This window comes from Heterodontus francisci, chromosome 1 (genome assembly GCF_036365525.1).
Source record: "Heterodontus francisci isolate sHetFra1 chromosome 1, sHetFra1.hap1, whole genome shotgun sequence".
NCBI classification, from domain to species: Eukaryota; Metazoa; Chordata; class Chondrichthyes; order Heterodontiformes; family Heterodontidae; genus Heterodontus; species Heterodontus francisci.
In genome coordinates this window covers 268,011,726-268,037,011 of record NC_090371.1, presented here as the reverse complement: position 1 = coordinate 268,037,011, position 25,286 = coordinate 268,011,726, and positions in this window count along the sequence as shown.

The window sequence follows — 25,286 nt, the reverse complement described above, 5'->3', positions numbered from 1 at the left end:
GGATCCAAAGGCATGGCAGTGCCAGCCGCCGGGGTGAAGGTCGCGGCAGGACATTAGGAGGCGAATTAGGAGAGTAATTCAGGTATTTTAATGTACTTAAATATTTAAATTGCAGTCCTGTCGCTGAGTGGCGGGTGTGAAGCCGCCGCCACGAGGCCTCGCACCCCCCCCCACCCCCCCCCCCCCCGGCGGTAATATTGGGCTGGGCCCTGCCAGTGTCGAGGTCCATGGCGGGCCTCATCTGGGGCCATCTTCAGGCTCCCCCCCACCTCGGATCCTGACGTCAAGGGCTCCTTAAAATCCAGCCCGTTAACTCTGTTTATCTCTCCACAGATGCTGCCTGACCTGCTAAGTATTTCCAGCATTTTCTGTTTTTGTTTCAGATTCCAGCATCTGCAGTATTTTGCTTTATTCTTCTCTGACATGTCCAGATAGGTCTGGGTGGGGGCTGTAAGTGCAGGCCCAGGAATTAGTGGTGGCTGCCGACATTAAGGCCTTGATTTTAAATGGGGGACAGGAAAGATATGTGCGAGCCCCAAAGTGGCTGGTGCACCTAGAGAGTCGGGGACATGGAGGCCCCAGTGATCTTTGCAGCAGGGACTCATGAATAAAAAAGTTTCCTGAGTCCCGCTTGACACACAGTCAGATCCAGTACCCGGCCTGTGGGTAGGTGGAAGCGGGAGTGTGAATTCGGCGGCAAATTATACAGCACTATCAGAACCAGGAAAAGAAATTCCCATCCTCACCACTTTGTTGGCTGCAAGTTGAATTGTGGCAGCAAACAACTTTACTGCATGAAAACACCCATTTTATATTGATGAATGTCATGAGTTGAGGGCAGAGCTGGCCAACAAGAAATGAAATCCAGTGAGTGATCATTTACACAATTCTTGTGTTTGTAATGAATTGTCTGCACGCTGATTACACAGCCCCTGTAAAGTGGGCACGACCTTAAAATCAGCCAGGCCATTCAGGAGAAAAGTTAGGAAACACTTCTTCACACAAAGGGTGGTATAGAGGTGTGGATCTCTTTCCCATAAAAAGCAGTAGATACTACTTCAAGTAATAATTTTAAATCTGAGATCGATAGATTTTTTTTCTAGCCAAGGTTATTAGGGGATATGGAGCTAAGGCAGATGGATGGAGTTAGGATACAGATCAGACATGATCTCATTGAATGGCAGAACTAGCCTGAGGGGTTGAATGGCTTACTCCCCTTCCTAGGTTCCTTTATGTTCTACAGGTAACTACAGGTGACAAGGACACCTAGTAGACAAGTACAGTCAGAGAGCTGGCACTGATATAACTAAGGATAGAAGCAATGCATGAGAAAAGACCAAGACAGGATCTGTGCTCAACTCTGTTATAATAGTTTCTGACTGTCATTTTAGTTTAGAGCAAGGATAATTTTTATTTTCAACGTTACCTTAAAAAGAGTTAAGAATTTTATGCTTTACATTTGGGCGGCACAGTGGTGCAGTGGTTAGCACCGCAGCCTCACAGCTCCAGCAACCCGGGTTCAATTCTGGGTACTGCCTGTGTGGAGTTTGCAAGTTCTCCTTGTGTCTGCGTGGGTTTCCTCCGGGTGCTCCGGTTTCCTCCCACATGCCAAAGACTTGCAGGTTGATAGGTAAACTGGCCAGTAGCAATTGCCCCTAGTATAGGTAGGTGGTAGGGGAATATAGGGACAGGTGAGGATGTGGTAGGAATATGGGATTAGTGTAGGATTAGTATAAATGGGGGTGGTTAATGGTCGGCACAGACTCGGTGGGCTGAAGGGCCTGTTTCAGTGCTGTATCTCTAAATAAATAAAAATAAAAAAAATAAATAAACATTGGTTTCATGTTTTTACTCAAAAGAACATGATTGCCTTTAAAGCAGTCATTGTTTCTAATGATGGCTTGTCTGACTATTCATTGCTGTCGTTGCTGAAGCCTTTGATATTGTTGGCCAGATTCAAAGGTGTAGCATTTAGAAACAGCAAGTCCAGGCATGCTCTGAATGGCCAGTCTTTCAGTCAATTGTAAAAGAATAATTCTGTAGGCATATATGTAAACTATAATCTCTTAGCTTGTTGACTGCTAGCTTGAATATTTTTAAGGCCTAGGTAGATAGATTCTTGTTAGGCAAGGGAATCAAAGATTATCGGGGGTAGATGGGAGTGTGGAATTCGAGACAGAAACAGATCAGCCATGACCTTACTAAATGGCGGAGCAGGCTCAACGGGCTGAATGGCCTACTTCTGCTCCTAATTCGTATGGTCGTATGGTATGTCTGGTTATGTTGTAGCCTACTTGATGGCTATGTTTAGTCAAGAACTTCATTTTCATTGTATCTTGCGATTACCAGGATGGCAGAAGGGGAACTCGATGGAACTTTGTCTTTTTTCAACTAGCAATTCCTGTGTACCATCTGATCTGACAATCTGCGGACTTCCATCAGTAACAGCAGTTTACTTGTAATTGACCTCAGCACCTAATTACACCATTCCCCCACTGAAGATGCCCGAGCAGTGGTCTTAAAGGGACAGGCCAGGTGGGCAACTAGACATTACAATCAAGCACTGGACACCTCACTAGCAACACCATAGGAGATCAACTCATTAAAGTTCTATGGGGGCAAGTGTAAGATCATACATCTGGTTTGTCTTCTATTGAATGTTGAAGGTTGAGGGATGATTTAACTGAGGCGCTTAAAACGATAAAATGACTCTATGGGGTTGATACAGAGGCTAGGTTTTCCTGGCTCCGTGGTGGCAGGCCTGGAGGTGGAATGACCAGTAAACTAGGGAGGAGCCACATCAGGATGGCTCCCCGATGCATTCCTGCCACCAGGGAAGTTTCCCATGTGTGGGCAGAGAACTGGATCGACTGTCTGCATGATGAGGGCAGGCAATTAAGCCAATTATGGACTAAATTTGGTCCAATTTTGTAGGTGATCTGGCATTTTGCCAGCAGTGCTGCAACCCCCCACTACATGTGGAGGCCACCATCAGAGTGAAGGGGGGGGGGGGCCAGGAAAGGCCTTACCCGCGGTCTAAACGATCCACCCAGAGGGGTTCCCCCTCCACTTCAATGGACCTAATGGCTTCGGCCCAAAAAACTTTACCTTTAAACGCACCCCTCCAAGGCGGCCTCCATGTTGAGGCACCCTTGTGATCCCTGACTTGCCTCAGCAACTCCTTCCTCACCCTTTGATTGGACCGGCAATATCGAGAGCCTATCAGCCATGTTAATAGGACAGCGAGCATGAAGGCGGCCAATTAGGAGGCTGCCTCCAGGGAGATTGCACCGTTAGGCGCACTGCCGGTAAGTGCAGGCTTGGGACCCACGGTTGCTCCCGACATTGGTGTCCCAAAGCCTGTAAGAAAATCCAGCCCAAAGAAACTGTAAGGCCATTTAGGAGGAAAATCAGGAAGTAAGTTGGTGGAAATATTGGACTTTCCCAAAATACTGTGGATGCTGGGTCAATCGAAATCTTCAAAACTGAAATAATAGATTGTTGTTTAGGGTTTAGGTTTAGGTGAGGGTAATAAAGAATATGTATCAAAAACAATGAAATTGAGATTCTAAGAAAAGGAATCAATCCGAGAGAACCCCCCACATTCCCTGAACAAAGATTTTTCTACCACTTTCTTTGGGCCTCGTGAGCACACTTTTGAAACAGCATTGATGCCACTTCAACTTCCACCACCTGATCGAGATAAGTGTGTCTGTTCCCTTACTGAAACAGGCCATTCGCCCTGTCTATGTAAATGACTTCATCTCCACGATTCGGGTTGGAGTCAATGACAGAGAAAAGCAGAGGGCAAAAGTCTTACCTCAGCCACTCTTCTGTTCTTTAGAAAGGATCTGTGGAATTTCTGGTCCACTGTACTTCTAATTATTTGGTGGCGAAATGCCTCTTAGCATAGGGATAATGTGTTAAATGGCACAGTTGGAGGAATGCACAGCTTTACCTTATGGGCTTCCACAGAATCATAGGGCTGAATCTTCTGTGCCCACGGCCAATGGCGGTGGAGGGCAAAAAAAACAGCGGCCCAGAACCGCTGCAGTCTTCCTTGCGGTGGCTTATTTAAATAGCCCGGGTGGGCTGCCCCACCCAGATCACATGGAGCGGGTTGGATGTCTGTCCCCGGCAATGGCGTCAGCTGCTTGTGCAGAGGCACTGACGCCATTTTTAAAGGAAATTTAAATATTTAAAGATAAAGTAAATAAAAATGAATAATGACATTTCTTCTACCCCTCTCCCACCACCTCAATAACAATTAAATTAATTATTTGCCCTCTCGCCTCCCCAAAGCACTTACCATGTTCAACTGACCTTCCCCCCACCAAAACTGCATAAACTTTAAACTCCACCCCTTCCCACCATCCCCTACACCCATGGGCTGGAATTTTACGCCCCCCTCCAAAGAGCGGGAAGGTGGCGGGGTGGGGCATAAAATTGAGTAGGAGGCTCGGGGGGCCCTTCCCGACCCGCTCCCGCCTCCACCACCACTTTATGCAGGGCAGCGGCGAAAAACAGTCCACCCGCCCCAGGCCACTTAAGGGCCTCTGCCCGCTGCAACAGGGGTTTTACCCATGGCTAGTCTGGCGGCCCAGGCCCGAGAAAAGCCACCTGACAAAAGTAGGCAGTTCTCTGACAGCTGGGAGTGGGGGGGGGCCTCTCATGTTCGGGCACCCTGTGCCCAATGGAGGGCCGACCCCGCTGCTCCAACCACCCCCAACACCCAACCCCGTCCCCCCACTCGACCACCTTTGCCTCGCCAGGGCCTGACCGATCACCCCTGGCGAGGCAACAAAAACTTACCTTAGTTCCGGGGCTCCCCAACTACTTCTTCTTGAAGCAGGGCTGCAGTCTCAGCAGTGGCCACTGCTCCCAGTGGCGCTGCTGGGACTAGTCGCTGCCGGTCCGCCATCTGTCTCAAGGGGTGCAAGTCCCGCCTCAGAACAATTAAAGGCCGGGGAACTGCAAAATGCAGGTTGGATCCCCAGACCAGGTGGAAGCGGGTTCGCCACCAACTTTTCAGTCGATGGATGGCGCCCGTCTGCCTAAGGTAAAATCCCACCCATGATGTTACTGTGACCCAGTTCTCCTCACCCCCCTGCACTGATAAACTTACCTCCTCCCCTCTCCCCACCAATGTGGTGCCTCGTTTCCCTGGACTGGGACCCGAAGGTGCGGGAGTGCCGGCCACCAGGTCGAAGATTGCAGCGGGACATCAGGCAGCGGCGTAAGCATCGTTTATTCATTCATTTTAATTTACTTAAATATTCAAATGGGGGTCCCGTCACTGAGCAGTAGGGGGGCCACCACAAGGCCTTGCCACTGGCAGTAATATCGGGTTGGGCCCTCCTGGCGCATGTGCGTGGCGGCCCTCTCCTGGAGGCATCTTCAGACCCCCCATCCCACCAAGGACCCCAACGCCTGGGGGAGAACAAAATCCAGCCCATTGAATCATTTACAGCACAGAAGAAAGCCATTCTGCCCATCATGTCCATGCCTGCTCTTGAAGGAGCTGTGTAATCAGTCCACTCTCTGGTTTGATTCTCGTAGCCCTGCAAGTCTATTTCTCTCAAGTGCCAATCCAACTTCCTCTTGAAGTCATTAATAGTCTCCGCTTCCACCAGCCTAGTGGGCAGTGAGTTCCAGGTCATTACCCGCTGTGTAAAAAGTGCTTCCTCATATTCCCCCTGCATCTTTTGCTCAAAACTTTCACCTTCAAAGGGCAACTTGAGATGGGCTTTCAAGTGATGCCCATATAATAAAAAACAATTTTTAACAATTCCAGCACCAAAATTGATGGATTTACTTCAGTTTAGTTTGAAGTGTAAAAAGCCATTAAACTTTAACTAGATCTCTTAACCTTTGTTTACATGACTGTCTTTGTTCAGTGCTCCATATGTTTTCATTCCACTGCTTTTCTAACTATGACATGTTAGTGTGTTCTGTTTGTTCTCAACATGTCTAAATATAATTATATAATTCAACAATGTTGAATTTAGCCTACTTGTGTATAGTCTGAACCTTTTACCAGTGAAACTGCTTCCCTTCATTATTTAACAAAAGACTTGCTATAAAGTTTTGAATGGCTTTATGCCTGGAAATATTACAAACTTTGGCAAGTACCAATGATGCTTAATACAGATTGATGTGTAATTGCATTGATTTTTAATGACAGCCAGAATCAACCAGTCAAACGTGGATCAGTAAAACATTTTCTGTGAATTATACAATGCATAACAAAGAGTTTAATGTTCGAAACCTGGCAGGAGTTTTATTTTAGTATGCTCTGTTTGAATGTCCAAGGTAGCAGATAGCTAAAGGGCATTTTTAGCTTAACACAAATTACCTCCTATTCTTTTAAAATTTCAATAATAGAAAAATGTATTGATTTTCTATGAACACTACTCTTTTTGATATCATTTGTGTGCCTTTTGTGATCCAAGTTTTTACTTGTGATTGCATAACGGCTGCACATTTTTGCAGTTAGAGGTTGGAGTGTCCTTAGCAAAATAAAGCCTCAAATGACGTATTATGGCCGGAAGTTTACATTAGGCGGGGGGCCCCACCCACTGGCCAAAAAGTTGGGGGGGCGAGCCCACCTCTGCCAGGCCTGGGGAGCAACACCAGGATTTTACGTTCCCCAGGCCCTTAATTGGACTTGGGTGGGACTTAAACCTCCTTCAGGCAGGAATTCCCACCTCCAAGAGCTGCTGGCCAATCAGTGGGCCAGCAGCTCTTAGTCCTAGCAGCGCTACCAGGAGTGGTGACCACTGCTGGGAGTGCACCCAGCATCGGCAGCAATAGGGATGCCGGCCCCAGAAGAAAGGTAGGTTTTGGGGCCTCGCCGGGACAACTGGTTGGGCCCCGGTGAGGCAAGGGAAGTGGGGGGGGCAGTCTTTCTTTTGGCGGGGCAGTTGGGGCTTTGGGGGTGCCCTCCACGGGGAACAGGCTGCCTGATCAGAAGGGCTCCCCCAGCCCACAAGGAGGCCGCCAGGTTTTACCTGGCAGTATTCTGGGGGTCTAAGGCGCCCACTGGCCGTTGGTAAAAAATACCAGCAGCAGCTGGAGAAGGCCCTTAAGTGGCAGTTAATTGGCCACTTAAGGGCCTTGATTGGCCTGGGGCAGGCGGGCCATTTCTTGCCACTGCCGCCCCTGGTAAAATTGCAGCGGCAGCAGGAAGGCATCAGGAACAGCTCCCCAACTGCCCATTCAATTTTATACCCACCCCACCACCAGCCCGCTTCCATTGCGGGGGCCATAAAATTCCAGCCTATGCTTTCTCTGTCTGAGTCTATGGAGTAGCTTCAGATAATGCTGGATGACTGGTTAAGTAGAAACACTGAACGAATGTTAAACAAAACAGTAGTTTTGAATTTATAATATGGTTCCTCCCTATCTCTGTAACCTCCTCCAGCTCTACAACCCTCCAAGATTTTTGCACTCCTCCAATTTTGGCCTCTTGCTCACCTCTGATTTTCATTGCTCCACCATTGGCGACTATGTCCATTGGAGTTTAAACGAATGAGAGGTGATCTTATTGAAGCATACAAGTTCCTGAGAGGACAGGACAGAGTGGATGCTGAGATGATGTTTCCCCTTATGGGAGAGACTACAACTAGAGAACACAGTTTAAAAATAAGGGGTCTCTTATTTAAGATGGAGATAATGAGAATTTTTTCTCTCAGAAGGTCATTAGTCTGTGAAATTCTTTTCCCCATAGAGCAATGGAGGCAGGGTCATTGAATATTTTTAAGGCTGAGTTAGATAGATTCCTGAATGACAAGGGAGTCAAAGGTGATAGGGGGTGGACAGGAAAGTAGAGTTGAGGCCACAATAAGACCAGCCGTGATCTTATCAAATGGCAGAGCTGGTTCAAGGAGCTGAATGGCCTACTCCTGCTCCAAATTCGTATGCTCGTGTGTTCGTATGTATCTGCCTAGGCCCTAAGCTCTGGAATTCCCTCCCTAAACCGCTCCACTTCTCTAGTTATTTCTCTTCCTTTATGCTCCTTAAAACCTACCTCTTTGAAGAAGTTTTTGGTCACTTGTCCTAATATCTCCTTAAGTGGCTTGGTGTCAAATTTTGTTTGAAAATGCTCCTGTGAACCACCATAGGATGTTTTACTGCATTAAAGGTGCTATATAAAGGAACATTGTTGTTGATAAATAAAGTTTTTCAATATAGTTCAAGCAATGTAGAGTGATGATGTGATCAACGACAGCATTTTATGTGGATTTGTATTAGTGCATTGATCTGATGTTAGGGGGACCCTGCAAGATAGAAAAGTAAGCAGTTAAGAGGTGGAGAATGGACAGAGTTGTAAAACACTAAAATGAAAAAGAAAAAGAAAGACAAGTTGAAAATGGATGGATAAAAATAAAAGCATTTGGAAACAAATAATGGAAATAAAGAAATTAAGGCTCAAAAGAAAGTTAATAGGAGGTCATAAATGTTTTTTTGTTTTCTTGATCACAATCAAATAAGTTATGACGGGAGATCTCTGACACAACTGAATTGAAAATTAACCTCCTTAAAAATCAGTGGTGTTTTCTGTTATTGCTTCAAAAGTCAGTTTGGTTCAATTGGATTATTCTCCAGAGTAATTAAGTTTCCTCCAAAACTCTAAATATGTTGTCTCGTGAGCTCCTACTCTTCACTACATTCCCACTGCGTTGAAATCTGGACCAACACCTTATTTTCTATTGTAACTCATTTTTTCATAGACATCAAGGCCTAGAAATTGGGCTGCATGGTGCACGTTTTCCAAGAGCTATGTGGTTGACTAACACCACAAAGTGAAGGGCAGGAGTGCTGCCTGCCAAATTGGGTAAGGACAAACAAGAGGCATCTTTTACCCATGTCTGAAGCAGCCATTTGCTCTTCTGTATATACAAATAAGGGCTGTAATACTTGCTTGAGGGCCCCCTCTCCAACATTTGTTTCTCCTGAGGCAGCTTGTGCCATCGCACACTGCGCTCAGAGAAACCAGCCCTACAAAATGCCTGCAGGTAAGAAGGTAAGAACTTGAATGTGGACATGGGAGGACAACTCCCAAATCAACATTCCCCTCCTGGTTTTCTCTCCCCAGCACTGAGATCCTAGACCGCTGATCTCCCACCACTTGGCCCCAAGATTCCCAACTCCCAATCTCCAACCCACTGGCCCTCAGGGCTCCCAGTTTCATTCCCTCATGACTCCAGACCCTCTGACTTCCAGCTGTTCCCATGGCACACCATTCTCTCACCCTGCGATCCCCCATCCCCAGCTGGACCTCCGCACCAACTTACCTGAGGGCTGCTGTGGCACTAGTACAGCCTGATTTCTCAGCAGTTCTCTCTTCACCAGTAGTGCCATGCCAGCTCCAAGACAATGAGCTGCAAGGCCCAATGTCAGGGGGGCCTTGGATTTTCCCGTTCTGGCCCAGAGTTTTACTCAGTGCCATTACCCACCTCTCCCGCTCACCCCTTCCCTGAGTGCCCAAAAATTGCGTCCCAAATTTAGAAGCAAAGGAACTTATTAGACAAATGAGGAATATAATTAATTTTTCCACCATCTCTTCAAAAGGCACTGTAGTACCATTCTATAGGCACTAGGTACTGACACCAAACAGTACCTTATCCAATTGGCCACTGTTGACATGTTGTCCAGGGTTCCCTCTTGAATAATGGCCTCTTAGGAAAAGATATTGAACAGTTTTTCATTTTTGAGCACAATTCATGTGGACAAATGACACATTTAGATATATGATGTAACAAAAATTTGTTATGGTTAAGATGTTGTAAAATGTGTAGGAATTAATCTGTCTTCTCACAGAAGACTGTTATATTTCGGATTGAGTTGTAATGAATTGTGTCAAAAGAAACTGGAGAAACTAATAATATTGCAAGATATAAAGATTAGCCTTGACAAGCTGCTGACAAAAATGTTGTAGTTTCGCCGATGAAGAAATGAGAAGCAACAAATTGACTGACCTTAGCCCTGGTCTGCTAGTCAGAATAATCTTGACAGAATGAATGGTTGTTTTCATTTCTAAAGAACTTACAATTTTAAGTTTTTAAAAATTTAATTGCATTCCTTTCTTAAACACTTTTCATCATTTCAGAAAAGCACAAAGTCAGACAAAAGTTCAAGCATTTTCCAGAGTTTAATATAGCAGTAAATTTTCTTAATATCTCAAGATATGGCACTAACATTTTTTTTTAACAGTAACAAACATTTTGGTGATCTTTCTTTTATTTGTTAATATTCTATAGAAACTAGGATATATTTATCTTGCTCAATTCTTCTGGCAAAATTAATAAGCTTTTATAAAGTGCTGCTCAATATTTTTTCACAGCAATGTCACACATCAGATTTATTTGATGTCTACTGGTCAGAGAACATATATTCTACCTTAGCACTATTGCATAAACTGTAAATTAAATTCAGAGCAATTCACAGTTATGTCTATTAATCAAAATATCAATTAGGCTCTCATTGCCAATTTAAGCAGAAGAACTGAAAGTACCATATGATTGACAGCTACACAAAAACAATTTACAAGCCAGAGTGTTTTTGCAATTATCCCAGGTGAATATTGTTCTAGCATGACCTGCAAATGCCAACTAAACTGTATTTCAGTTCATTGTGATTATAACTTAATTAATTCATCCATATGTTTTTATGAACTCTAGCTGGTTTGTAAAACTAGCAATTATACACAACAAATTATTTTCATTTTATGTCTCTAAACTTTAAGTCACTTTCAATTGTGAAATTTTATTTGGATTCAAAGTTCTCTACCAGTTTAGAATCATAATCAGTTCACTTTCTGCTGAACAACTGCTTCATGTTATGTGCAGCTATTGATCTGTTAGTTTGATGCTTTCAAGCAACACTGACTTTCCCATTCACCAAGACTTGAAAAGCCGACCAAGAAAGTGTTTAAAATTGCCCTGGCCATTCTGGGAAACTGCAGCTAATATTCATGCAGCTGGAATCAATCCACTATACAGATGGACTGGACTGAGTCATTGGCAGCATAAAAAAAAACCTCATGACTGACCCAACAGCAGAGGTCTCTGGCTTCGATTTCTCTTCAAGACAATGGGCAGGGCTCAACAAAATCTGCGCAGGGCATGGGCAAAGTGGCCACCTGCTCCTTAAGTGGTAGATTGTGGCCCTGGGTCTTGGACCATGTAACATGGCTACAGAGATCTGTTGCAGGAGGCACCTCAGTTCTCCACTCAGCTTTGCAGGAGGCCATCGAATTGATAGCCAAGCTAGATATTCCCAGCTGCAGATGGTGAAAGCACGTACCTCATGCTTCGCAATGTCCTCTGATTGCAACCCTACCGTGCTGCCTTTCTCCTTTCAGATACCCAAGGTTGCCACCCGACCAGGCAGTGGTTCAGGAACGTGAATTGGAAGAAGAAGAGGCTGATGATGAAGAACCACTGTCACTTGATCTCACACTCGCAGCCACCACCTTAGATACTGAGGCTGTGCATATTTTAGAGGGTAGCATAGAGGCGAAATCTGGATGTGCTGAGTTCCTGGGCACAAGTGCTCTGTAGCCAGGGCAGGGGGAAAGGGTATCATATTGTGCTCACTCGACGGAGGGTGAGGCCATATACAAGTTCTGCTCCAGGGGACTCAGATGAGGACTTTGATGGTGTGGCATACGGGAAAAGGCTTGCAGATATGCACAAAGAAATGCTTGCTGGACTGGTGGGCCTGCCAGAAATCCAGCGATCACTATCAAGGGAAATGGAGGAGTCTAACACTAATATTGTGCGTGACTTTGCGCAGAGCTTGGAGCCCATCCTTTCCAGCATGGAAGTGGTAGCCAACTCCATGGGAACACTTGTGGACCCAACTCTAATGCAGTGTCTGATGGCCGATGTCTCAACTTCCATTGCAGTACAAGCAGAAGCCATTCAACATTTAAGTGCTGCAAATGAATCTCAGACTGAAGTCATGCAAGTTCCAGTTTGCTGCCAGGCAGGCTCAGACCGCTCCCATCATGGCTGCAGATACCAGTGCTTGAAGGGACTTGCAGGGTCTCTCAGCAGTCCAGCAATCTGTCCTCCAATCGATTAATAGGACTGCTGAGGCGCTGCCTCATGGGAAGAGCAGTGGCTCTGTGGAGCACAAACCTGCTGTCCTCTCTCAGGATGACAGCACTTGTCCTCCCACCAGTGCCACCCTACCAGTGCCCATGTTGTTGCCTGTCGAGCAGCCCTAACTGCTGCTGCCCATGTTGAGGTAGTGCAGTCCAAAGCCAGGCTTTCTAGGGCCAGAGCTGCTTGAGGTCATCCTGCAAAGCCATCTGCAGTGTCCTCCACTGAAAGGCAGCAGCATTTCACCAGCCATGTTACAACCGCTGTTGCACCACTATGTAGGAGCACTAGGCCTGGCAAAGGTACATGGAAGACAGGTACCAGGGGGAATGCACGAGGGTGATTAGTTGCTTGGAACATCAGATGGTTTATTGATAAAGTTGGTTTGGAATGTTTATTTTGTGGCATCTTTTATTTCATTATTGTAGCCAAGAGAATGCTGTGATGGTCAGTAACAGAGGGAGAGTTAGGTGTGGGACTGTTGGCGAATGGGGAATTGGGGTTTGCGTTCACTGGTACCACAGTCGGGTGAGCCGATCATGGACAGTCCAGCTGGAAAGGGAATGCATTGGTCGCCTCCTTCCTTCCTCCTTCTCCTCTTCTTGTTCCTCTTCCATTTCTTTATTATACTGAGAAGTATAGAGGAACAGATGGACCTTGGAGTGCATGTTCACCGATCCCTGAAGGTAGTATGACAGGTGGATATGGTGTTTAAGAAGGCATACAGGATACTTTCCTTTATTAGGCATGACATAGAATATAAAAGCAGTGAGGTTATGCTAGAACTGTATAAAATACTAGTTAGGCCAGAGCAAGAGTGCTGCGTACAGTTTTAGTAACCACTTTTACAGTGAGGATGTAATCGCACTAGAGAGGATACAGAGGAGATTCAAAAGGATGTTGCCAGGAATGGAAAGTTTTAGCTATGAGGAAAGATTGGATAGGCTAGGGATGTTTTCTTTGGAACTGAAGAGGCTAAGGGGAGATGGAGGTGTGTAAAATTATGAGGGGCCTAGATAGGAAGAACCTAATTCCGTTGGCAGGGAGATCAATTACCAGGGGACAAAGACTTAAAATAATTGGCTGAAAATTAGAGGGGAGTTGAGGAGAAAGGTTTTCACCCAGAGGGAGCTGGGGGTCTAGAATTCACTTTCTGAAAGGTGGGGTAGAGGCAGAAACCCAAATCACATTGAAAAAGTGCTTGGATACACTCTTGAAGTCTTGTAAACTGTAAGGCTATTGACCAAGAGCTGGAAAGTGGGATAATGCTGGATGGCTCTTTTTCAGTTAGCACAGACACTGTGGGCCATATTATCTCCTTCTGTGCCATAAATTTCTGTGATTCTATCCTTTTCCTTCTCCTTCTCCTCCTCAGCTGTTTGCTGTATACCTGGTGGCAAGGGCTGTGCCCTTATGGTGGCGAGATGCAGTATGTGCAGCATGCAGCAGATCACAGAGAATCATGACACATGCTCTGGCAAGTACTGCAGGGCTTTTCCAGAGCAGTCAAAGCAGCAGAAGCATTGCTGAAGCATCCCAAATAGTCTGCTCAATGACATTCATGTGACAGAATGACTCACTTTACATGCATACTGCCCATGTGGGCTTGGGTTGTGTACCAGTGACATGAATTAGGTGGTCAGTGGATAACCCTTATTGCCCAGTAGCCACCCTCTGCTTTGACATGTTAGCTCAAATACTGTTGGTACAATGGATTGGTGCAGGATAAAGGCATCATGATTGTTACCAGAACACCAGGCATTCACCTGCATGATGTGCTGACCATGGTCATACACCAAATGCAGATTCAGGGAGTGGAACACACTGCGGTATCAGTACATCTCTGCATTTAGATGTGGCACCTGCAAAGCCACATGTCTGCAGTTCATGGAACCCTGCATCACGGGGTACCCACTATTCTTGCGAAACCCACATGAAAGCTTCTCTCTGGAAATAGGGAATGCAATGTATTCCCCTCTTCTGGAATACAGAATGGACAGTGAACTGTGAGATGTTAGAGATGTCACCTGCTCCAGCCTGAAAGGAGCCCGACGCAAAGAAGTTCATGGCCGGAGTTACCTTTACCACCACTGGCAGCACTGGCCTCACGCTGCTCTGAGGCTGCAAGTCTGACTGCAGCAGGTAGCAGATTTCAGTGAGCATCTCCTTCGTAAAATAGAAGCGTTGCATACACTGGCCAGAATTTTGTCGGCATGGTGGGAGCCCCGACAATGGGTCCTAAAGGTGGGGAAACCCCGCTTCAGCCGTTTGGGGGTCCACCAGCTGCATTCTTCAGCCCTTCGGCAACTAATTAATTGCCAGTGGGGCTCCCTTTAAAAAATGAGAGCCATCTCCGAGAGCTGACAGTCAATCGGAGGGCCAGTAGCTCAGCAGTCTCAACAGCACCACTGGGAGTGGTGGCCACTGCTGGGATGGCACCCAGCTGAGAGGAAGCCATGGGAACAGGCTGCCCTCGTAACCAAGAAGTGGGGTCTGGCCCCGACGAGGGCGGTGTTGGGTGGCCATTGCTAGAGCGCTCCCCCCACCGAGCCAGTAGGTAGGCCGCCAGGGTTCACCAGCCGGTCTCCCCGTGTGGCGGAGTGCCCACCTGCAGCAGGTAAAATGCCAGTGGCAGTGGGAAGAGGTCCTCCATTGGCCACTTCAGTTGGCTTCTGGGTGGAGGGCCATTCTCCACCTTCCCCGCTGCTGGTAAAAATGCCATGGCAAGGGGAAGATGATGGGCACTCAACTCTCTGCCATCCCTCAGCATTTTATGGTTACCCCACCCGCTTCCCAGCTAGTTCCTAGAGGGCTGGTAAAAGCCAACCACTGTTCCTCGCTGAGGCTGAGGGAAGAAAATTGCTCCTTGATGATCTTGGGTGGTTATGCCTTCCTGCTGACACTCCTTCTCCGCCTCCTCCTCCATTTTCGAGCAGCTTATTCACCTCCGTGTTGCTTCTGCTCAATCTCTGTCATTTTGCATGTCAAGGGGGATGGTAACTGCAGAAAAACTCTTGAATTCAGAACTAAGGCCTTCGGCACATGCAACATCACTCCCTGTTGACTTCACCAAATTTAAGTCGCGGTAGAAAACTCACAGCACTTCTACAAACTCGCAACAGCTATTAGAAATCAATGAGTAACTAACCTGAAAGTAGTTGGTGATCCCTTTAAATAGCACTGGTGAGGTGACCCTCCTGATGCTGGATGCATGTTCAGCTGTGCAAGTTTGAGAGAGGGCATTAGCTGGCGCATTGAGGTCAAAAATGGCACCACTAGCATCAAATCAGTGTTATATGCTGCTGGTATCATGATCTGCCTACTCCACATACTTCCAACGCATGCTCCTAACGCTTGTGCTAACATCCAAACTTGCATCCACGTGCCTTGCATAAGAAGTATGCACACACAGAGTGGATGTCACTTTACACCCAAAACCGATAAACAGATGCTATGAAGCCGAATTTTGTGGCCAGTTGGCTGGATTTTATTCCGGCAAGGGGGGGATCTCAGTGGCAGGCTGAAAGGTGGAAGGAGAACCTGCCTCTGCAATGAACTGCCAATTAACTGCCCACCATTGGGGACGCTGTCACTTTAAGGGAAATTTAAACCAGGCAGCTTGACTCGAGCCAAACAAAGCTTGGCAGTTAACTGTCAGTCACTGTTAACTGGTGCATTCTCCAAGGCAACGCCTCTACCAATCAGAGTTCATTTGCCAACCAATCAGCACTCTCTTCTCATACAGTATAAAGATGTTGTTTTCCCTTACATTGGTATTCTTGTGGATTGTCCTGATGAGTGCAAGATGAAAAGTTTCGACAACATGTCTCTATTTTCAGCAATACTCAAATTGCAGATTTATTAATTGAATTCAAACTTCACCATCTGCTGTGGTGGCATTCAAACCCATGTCCCCAGAGCATTAGCCTGGGTCTCTGGGTTGCTAGTCTAGTGACATGACCACTACGCCACCACCTCCCCATATTAAACAGATAAAAGTAGTCTACGAAAATGAGCAACATCTGAAAACGTTGCTTTAGAGAATACCATAGTAAAGCAAATGTTGGAAGGGAGCACAAAAAAAAATAATCAAACAACTTTCTAGTCTCAATGCACTTCTTACAACCCTAACTGGTTTTATATAATTTTGTTACATGATTTGAAGACACAGTCTTGACAGTACTCCTGACTCTGGTGCACCATGACTTGAGGAACAGATTACCGGGTGTTTTTGACAATAGCTCTGATACCTTCACAATTAATTGTATACTTTTGTCAAATCCTTTCTTCACGAGTTTGCCTACACTTCTGAGTTGCCATGTTTTCAGAGCCAGACTAGAGTCTATGGCGAACGAAACTTATTATAAAAGCAATAAAAATACAGATAAAGACAAGTAATGCTCAACCAGAAGGCTAGCACAGAGTAGATATTACATTACAGAGACAGCTTGCATCTGTGTTTTTATTTTTAAAGTCGTAAGCATGTGCATTTTTTTGCAGTGGGGTTGGGTGGCTGGATGGGAGTGACTTTACTATTTGGTTAAGGATTTTACTATTTGATTAAGGATGAGACATTTTTCCATTTCATTGTGTCTGTATCAAATATTCCATTGTCTTGTATAATACAGATTAAAGATCCCTCCAAACTGACCCATTCTCAGATATACACCAATCCCACACCTGTGTGATACTTCTGTTTCTCACATCAGCTATTAACATAGTTTGTCTGATAAGACTTTCACCATTGTGCTAATAGATGTCACATTATAGAGTGTGTGCTGTGGCCCAGTTTCCTCCAAGTGTCAGATTGAGACTGAACAAACACATTTCATTAATGATCCTTACAAGCTGTTCACAGATAAGACTTTCTATCACATCTATCCAGGCTAGACCTGAGCCAAGGTTCTGAAAGTGAAAGGCTGGTGCTCTATGCCACTGCACCTGTTCATACTCTTAACGTTGTGCTGTGAAGATTCCAATTTATGTCGTAGACAAAGGGGTGCTTATAATCTTGAGGTCTAATTAAAGAGATCCTTTGAAGTAGAAACAGGTGTAGACTGATATTACTGCGGTACTACTAGTTAATAGGCAGCAACCACAGTCTCAGAACTTGTACCAGTTGTTTTTTTCATTCTTCAATTCAGCTCAATATATATTTTGTAAACTCTAAGTTACTGTTAGCATTGCTTCACAATTATCAACATTCTGCAAACAATTATGCCAAGACGAGCCACTTAATGAGCTACAGGGGAAATTAAGCTCTCATATATATTATTATCATCATGAGTCATTTAATTTGTCACATGGAAGAATAGAAATGCCAACTGTAATTAACTAAAGCACATCTAACCAGGATGGCTGTTAATACTGTGCACAACAGCAGCAAAGCAACAAACGTGCCTAACAATTGCTTTATTAGTTTATGATTTGTTGTTATGACCAGGTGAGAAAGGTGTCTAGGGGTCCCTCTCAGCCGTCACCTGGTCTTACCATAACAGGGTTTAATTTTAAACACACTGTGTTTTTAGCTCCCCCTTGGTGAATCCTTGTTCACCGCTTTCCAATTTATAAGGCAAAGAAATCAGCACAAACAGGCTTTTTTAGGTTTAAAGAAGAAAAGTTGAAATTTATTAAACTTAAACTCTAATTTGGTTAACGCCTGCGGATACACGACGCGCCCACGCTAGCATGCACACGCGATACACACATGCAAATAGAGACAGAAAACAGCAGAAGAAAAATAAAATGGAAAAGTTTGAGGCAATATCTGTAGAGTTGTTGTTATGGTTCTTCGAGCTCACAGATTGTAGGTAGGTCTTGCTTTTCGTTGGGGCCCAGTATTCTTCTTAAACCGGGTTTGCTGTAGGAGAATTTTCTCTCTTGGGGTTCATGTGTCTTCATTGGTTTAGAGTTGTGTGAGAAAGAGATGGGAGCAGACAGACAGGAGAGGCTGAGGCGAGCCAGCCAGGAGAGATCTTCTCAGTCCAGGAGCATTCTGCTTTCTGCCGAAACTGGTTGTATAAATTCAAAAAACTCAGGTTGCCCAGCAGGTTAGTCATGTGACTAGCTGGTTTGACCATGTCTGTTTGTGTATTCGGCCATCTTAGCAGTCAACCTGGAATGCGAGCTCCCCCACCTTCAACGTCCGGTGATCAAAAGTTCATTGTGGGTTGAATATGTCAGGGAATGGCTGCTTTTTCCTTCCAAACACTGTCTGATATTTGCAAATGTCTTTTCCAGCCATGGCTGATCTGTTTAACAAGTCCTTTCTTCATGCCAGTAACAGTTTAAAATCAATGTTCATGACAAAATTAATGCACCTCATCCTTGGCAGATGGGGGCCTAGCATGACATTTGTTATCATGTTGTATGCATTCCTCTATCTGTATTTTAATGGAAGCATCAAACTGTTTTTGTAAATGAAATAATGCTGCCATTCAAACAGTGGACAGAGGAATGTCATGCAAGCCCATAGACAATGATCTCTAGACTGGGATGTCAGTAGAGTAGATTTTCTGAGCTTAGCATCGATACAGCATAAAAGCTGGTGCTGGCTTTGCACCAGCCCGAGTTGAACATGACTAAGTGCTTGCTCACTCTCCAGATACTATTATTATAATATAGTCTGAATTCTTTACAGGAAATGGGCATATGTCTGGGAACTTGCACAATGAGGCAGAATTTCATGCACTGCTAAAGCAATGCCAAGCAACTAGTTAAAGGGAAATGTCACTTAAAGATAAGTGGCAAATATGGCAGGCCAGAAAATCTTTGATTGGTGAAACAATCAGAATGGCAGCTAAAATTATTTTCCTCACTTCGAGAAATTCAAAGAAAAAGAGCAAATAATTTCTGATTGATTGGGGGATAAATTCAACATTATTGTGCTTTTTTTACAGTTCCTAAATAGATGCAATGATGATCAAATTAGTAGTAAAATGTCCCATGCCTGATTGACACACGCTTTTGGGCTAATTCGTCAATTCGTCCTTTTTTAATTATCGCTAATGCTGTCTTAAATGTGTGCAGGTTTCATTTCAGTATTCAAATGAGAACCCAGCGCCCATTTCATTCATTCCATGTGATATAGAGAAACGTCCTAAGGCACTGGATACAGCAAAGCCAAAGGCTCTGACAACATCCCAGATGTAGTACTGAAGATTGTCCTCCAGAACTATCCATAGCCCTAGCCAAGCTGTTCCAGTCAGCTACAACACTGGCATCTACACGACAATGTGGAAAATTTCCCAGGTATGTCCTGCCCACAAAAAGCAGGCCAATCCAGCCAATTACCATCCCATCAGTCTACTCTCAATCATCAGCAAAGTGATGAAAGGTATCATTGACAGTGCTATCAAGTGGCACTTACTCAACAAAAACCTGCTCACCGATGCTCAGTTTGGGTTCCACAGGGGACACTCGTCTCCATATCTCATTATGGCCTTTGTCCTAAAATGGACAAAGGAGCTGAATTCCAGAGGTGATGTTAGAATGACTGCCCTTGACATCAAGGCAGTATTTGACTGAGTGTGGCATCAAGGAGTCCGAGCAAATTTGAAGTCAATGGGAATCAGGGGAAAGCTCTCCACTGCTTGGAGTCAGACCTAGCACAAAGGAAGATGGTTGTGGTTGTTGGAGGCCAATCATCTCAAGACATCGATGCAGGAGTTCCTCAGGGTAGTGTCCTAGGCTCAACCATCATCAATTGCTTCATCAATGACCTTCCCTCCATCATAAAGCCCGAAGTGGGGATATTTGCTGACGATTGCACAGTGTTCAGTACCATTCACAACTTATCAGGTACTGAAGCAGTCTGTATCCGCAAGCAGCAAGACCTGGATAACATTTAAGCTTGGGCTGATAGGTGGCAAGTAATATTTGAGCCGCACAAGTGCCAGGTAATGACCATCTCAAACAAAAGGGAATCTAACCATCTCTCTTGACATTCAATGGCATTACCATTGCTGAATCCCCCACCATCAACATCCATTGATTACCATTGGGGGTTACCATTGACCAGAAACTAAACTGGACTAGCCATATAAATACAGTGGCTACAAGAGCAGGTCAGAGGCTGGGAATTCTGTGATGAGTAACTGGCCTCCTGATTTCCCCAAAGCCTGTCCACCATCTAAAAGGGACAAGTCAGGAGTGTAATGGAATACACGCCACTTGCCTGGATGAGCGCAGCTCCAACAACACTCAAAAAGTTCGACACCATCCAAAACAAAGCAGCCCACATGATCTGCACCTCATCCACCATCTTAAACATTCACTTCCTCCACACCAGCGCACAGTGGCAGCAGTATGTACCATCTATAAGATGCACAGTACAAACTCACCTTTGACAGCACCTTCCAATCTGCGACCTCTACCACCTAAAAGGATAAGGACAGTAGATACATGGGAACACCATCACCTGCAAGTTCCCCTCCAAGGTCACACACCATTCTGACTTGGAAATTTATCGATGATCCTTTACTGTCGCTGGATCGAAATCCTGAGACTCCCTTCCTAACAGCATTGTGGGTGTATCTACACCAGATGGACTGCAGCAGTTCAAGAAGGCAGTTCACCACCACCTTCTCAAGGGCAATTAGGGGTGGGCAACAAATGCTGGCCTTGCCAGCGACACCCACATCCCATGAAAGAATAAAAAAAATCTTAACCAAGTGGACTGCAGCAGTTCAAAAAGAATACTCACCACCACCTTCTCAAGGGCAACTAGAGATGGGCATTAAGGTAATAAATGCTGGCCTTGCTAGCGATGGTCATATACCAAGAATATATATTTTGTTTAATTTCATTTTTGTTTGAATATCTGTTTTATTGAATATTTCTGTTAATACAGTGAGTGATGCCTGTCAAATAGAGACATTACAGTAGTTTCTATTGTATGCTCTCTTTTCTTACTCCAATTTCAAAATAGAGAATGGAGGTCTTGAGTTGGACGGTTTGCGGGACCAGCATTGTGTGAACGACAAATTGGCCAGGAAAGAGAAGCTTTGGCTTAGGTACTAATTGAGTAGCATTAGGATGCAATTAGTCTGTATGTAGAAACCCCATGTTTCTGCTCTGAATACATGTTGGGAGAAAGCCAGAACACTAACACTGATATGAGAATATTCGCTTGGAGATGCTGTTGTGTTTCATCATGTAATGAAGCCAAGTCAACATCAGTGGAGATGTTTTAACCCCGTTTATCAAGTCATCTCCTTTAATTATATTGTGCTCAGAGATTTCCTGGTCAGCATTATTTTAACAACGGTGTAAATGAAGTAGACAGAAAAACTGAAAAGCACTTTCATGTGCACCATAATTAATATTAATTGATTAACTTTTATTGTGAATTTAAAACTGCCCCTTTAAATAGTGCACATTAAACAAACAGATAAATAGGAAAATATTTAGCTCACTGAATTAACTGTTAGCTTGCTGCACTGGATGGCACATTTCTGCTTATATGCTACTGTTTAAGAATACCTTCCACTGAAGGGTCCAGTTGATGCAGCCAAAGAAGTGACAAGAACATTTTAAAAAGGAATAAAGGAAAAACACACACCTCTAGACCCTCCACAATGAAGGGGAGAAGGAGAGAGAGAGGGAGCGAAGGAGAGAGAGTGAGAAACTCTTGTATCATGTGGAGGGAGGTGGCGCTGACAACCCTCTCATCTGTTAGAACTACAGACTGGTGCCACATATAGTTTAATGATTTGATCATGACAGGCAAGGTAACGTACTGTCCATTCTCCTCTTTGTTCCTTCAGTATCCTGGGCACCAACACTCCTTTCACCATTGAAAGACAACGGCTGTACAATTAACCTTCACATTGCACTCTAATTAACTGCAGCTCAAACTCAAGATCTTATACTGTGTGTCACCATCTCCCCTAATTGCAATTTCTTGCATGCTGAACCTTCCACCACTGTAACAGGATCATAAAATCAGATCACTCATATCAGCTGTCTGATGCCTCCTGGGAGGCATCTCAGTCTTGTTGCAAGAGAAATTTGTGCACAATGTCCATGAAAAACAGAGGACTGGAGCGGGCATCCCTGGCATTAGGAGCACACCCCCTACAAGAAGCAAGCCATGGGGCTGCTGGGGATGCGCTCTAGCCATGGCAGGTGGCGAGATTAATGGCATGATGCTGACACCAAGTTTGTAGCAGTCCATTTAAGCAGCATTTCTGTGAAGCAACACATCCATAAGCTTCCTGCCCCTTTGCCATCTTCTTAATCCCAAGGAAGTTAGGTTGTGCTCCTTTCCTGTGGACGTATCTGAGAAATAGTATCAGGAAGATGAAGACAAGGAGCAGAAACAAGACAGAAGGAAATTCTTTCTCGTAAACATTGAGGATACCGATGCCCTAGGCAATGATAATAAAGAGTCTGAAGATTTGAAGATCACGGGCACCCATGGGTCCCTGAACCTCGATGCGGTCCTATGTTCCATTTCTATAAACCACCCCCCCACCCCCCCGCCCCCCCACCTCACCCCAGCCCTTTATCAACCCCCTCGATCACTCCCAAGCACCAGCTCAGATACTTTCACCTGGTGGGGGTGGGGGTGGTGGGGGGGGGGGGGGGGGGGGTGGGGGTGGGTGGGGGTGCAAATTTCCAAGTGTTATTGAGGTTTTGGCTCACGGTGATTCACAGAGCACCAGACAATGGAAAATTAGGAGAAGCATAAGGATATGCCACATTCCCAGGAGGAGCTGATAAAATACTTCCCATGGCTTTGGAGTCTTTGGACCCAGAATTCATTGGTACTTAATCGAAAATAAAGCACAACCTAAGAATGGGTGAGCATAACTCCCTTGGGATTAAGAAGATGGCAAAGGGGCAGGAAGCTTATGGATGTGTTTTTTGCTTACGTACAGGCTCTTGGGACAGTCTCTAAGGACATGCAGCAATTGACAGGAGTGAATCTAGAGTCCACAGTCATCATTTGTGGCAACATTATGGAAGTTTTTCTTCATTGCAGAATCAATGAAGTGTTTAGCAGCTTCATTGGAATCTGCAGCAATGGCCCCATCTTAGAAATGGTCAAGGCCCAGTCAGTGTCTCCTCCTCAACTGGAACACAGATTGCAGCTCTGGGGCAATGAGGGAGAACCCAGAGGCCATGTTGCAGGCTCCTGTCTTTCAGAGTTTTCATGATCCAAAAGCTGCCACTAGTTTAGCCATCCTACTGATCCGCAGGGAGACATATCCTGGGGAAAATAAAATGGTTGGAGCTGGATTCGACTTGTCTGAAGCTGCTGTTTCTCAGGACAGTAGAATTTGCCAAGACTCCGACCTTCATCCCGAGTGAACCATGTCTGTAGCATGTAGAGGGAAACGGTCGGATAGCAAGGCATGAACACCAGAGATACAGCCAGCTGAGACTCCCTGGCAGGAACAAACTTACATGAGAGGAGGACCACCTCAATCCCATGAGATTTTTGTAGCACAGGAAAAGCCAACCACGACTCACGATACTGGACTGATCAGGTTACACTTAGGAGAAGTGCTAGAATCAGGAAAAGAAAGACCAGTTTAAATATCCAGGAGGAAGCATGGTGAGGAAAGAATAGGTTGATGTCTGTTCACTTTGAAGTTTATTTTATTAGGAGAGAATGTGTGCCTATCTTGTACACAAAAAGGTGCACTTATTTTGTGTTGACTTTAATTAGATAATTATTATTGGGTAGGGACAAAGAGGTCCAATTTATTATGATATTCTAGAATGGACACTGGATTGAATGCTTAGCCTCTCATGCAGGTGGGAGAGAAGCAATTAAGTCAATGGTGACAAAGGAACATTGTTAAGCAGAAGAGAAGACTTGAATGATTATTTGTGTTCTGATGTCTCTTGAGGCAGCCACTGAGGAAACAGCTGAGTGATCATTATTCTGACACTCTCTTTTGTGTTGTGCTGTCTCTATAGTGGCCAGGGCCATCTATCCAGAAATGTCTAAATCGAGGCCAATCTGAACACTTAAGTTGTGCCAGGCTTAGTAGGCTGCAGCTAAGCCAGACAAATGAGCTAGAGCATACAGCAGTGCCCATTTGACCTGACTAGGCACCAGTAATGCCCTTTTAAGGTCCTGATGTTCCTCTCAGTGACCAATCTGGTAAAGGCATGTGCCTCAGAGTGCTTCTATATTGCTGTTTATGCAATTCTTGATGGGGGTCACTATCCATAGGAGTTGGGGGTACGCCATCCATTTTCATAGGACCAGTAGTAGGCCATTCACCTTGAGCCTGCTTCATCATTCAGTTCAATCGTGGCTGATAATACACCAACTCTATGGACTATTTAAGCAGTTTAGAAACACAGGGGCTTATCACATTGATTAGGTATGTACAGTAGGAGGTCACATGGTAAAGAGAACTGTAGTGTTGATGCAATGGCGTCACCAGGGGAATCTTCAGGGAGGAATGGAGCTCTTGAGCTGTGGCTCTGGGGCTTCCTTTCATACGCCACTCTGTAGACCCCTTTGATGTTGGACAATGTACAAGGTACATCTATTTTTTCGGTTAGAGCATAATGCACCAAGATTTGGGTGTTCTGAATGAGTCTCTGTTCCAGATCTGAAACAGTTTGAATGACATGACTTAGAACAGGAAAGCATTGATTGTGTACATGGAATGGAATATGATATCTAATACCAAATGTAGGTTCCAATTATCAGTATCTCATCTGATACTATTAAAGCAATATGACCAAGTAGTGCTGCCAATTCAATCCAATGTTTTCCAAAATAATTGACTACTTAAGAGGTTTAGTATCTGACTTTACAAGATAAATTTATTTCAATGATTGTCTTAACCGTGCTCAACAACCATCTTCTAAAGTTCCAAAGCTCTGTGATGTTTAACAACAAGTGTCAGTTTGTATCAGCGTGTGACCTCCTCTTAGTATATTTGAGTGCTGCAGTCCATCACTTAGCCCTTCTGACATTCGTGTCTGTAAGAATTTGCACACAAATGGGATACCACAGCCATTATCATCAATGAAATAATGCCAGAAAGAAATGACAGTAAGTGGGAAGATAAAGTTAAAAATAGGCAACTTGTAGCTCTGTAGATTTAACGCATTTGGTTTTGGAAGAATATTTCACCCTCCCCTTAAGCTTAAAATATATTTCCTGGCCTTTTGTTAGATTCCCATCAGTGCTACTCACTATTA